Consider the following 1,039-nt stretch of genomic DNA (forward strand, 5'->3'; position numbering starts at 1 on the left):
AAACCTACCCCTAGTGGCAGTGGTGACCAGCAATGATAATCAAGGCGAGTTTGTAAAATTGGGTATTATTAGTATTATTATTTTACTTAAGGACCCGTCTCAAGATTATATATATATATTCTAAAGCACTTTTCGGGTTCATTTTTATCTGCTTTACACACAATTTGACTTTATATCCACTGCAAATGATTCATTTAAGAATGGGTATTTTACGAACTATATTACAATAGGATCAGTGGCGTAGTTTGACTAGTTTGTTTCAGGGAGCCACATTTTGGGGGGTTTCAGGGGGGGGGGGGCATGCCCCCCTGCATTTCAGGATGATTTGATGTTTTGGCAAATAGGATTGATATTTACTTGGAAAACTATTGATTTGCAAGGATTATAGTGTTCACGTGTACAGTGTGTGTGAGTGTTGCAAGTGCCGTAAAACTCTTACTAAAACTAAACAGTGTGTGTTCTGCAGCAAAAATTACGGTAGTACAAACAGCAGTGCATCTGCATGCGGGTCGAAAACTAAAAGTAAAAATTTACCGAAAACTGTTCTGCCACGATGTAATAGTATAGTACACTAATAATTAATATTGTGGTATTTTTTGCTGCATCATGTATAAAAGTGTGTGTTAATTTTATGTCTAGCCTATGTATTCATGTTTGTATGTATTGCCATTATTGTTACCAAAATTTTCCGACGACGATCAATTAAAGTTTAATTCTTAATGTTATGGTATAGGCCTACACAGAGACAGAATACGATCTATTTCATCAACATTAAATTATATCCGAACTCTGAATTGAGTCCAGCATGACGTCCATTCCGACTTCTGACCCTTGTTCCTAAATATTTCCAGTATTTAAATTTACGAACATTGTTTCGATTATAATGATAACAGTCGAGACGTGAGCTTTAATAACCAGCTACTAGATGATCTATCTAAACTGGCACTCCCTGCATCATTTAGTACGAATAAAACGACTAAGTTGAGCAGACCTTGTCGGGGGCAAAGTTAATTATGTTGACCAACGAGGGGGGAAAGGG

This window comes from Aplysia californica, unplaced genomic scaffold (assembly GCF_000002075.1).
Source record: "Aplysia californica isolate F4 #8 unplaced genomic scaffold, AplCal3.0 scaffold00256, whole genome shotgun sequence".
Taxonomy (NCBI): domain Eukaryota; kingdom Metazoa; phylum Mollusca; class Gastropoda; order Aplysiida; family Aplysiidae; genus Aplysia; species Aplysia californica.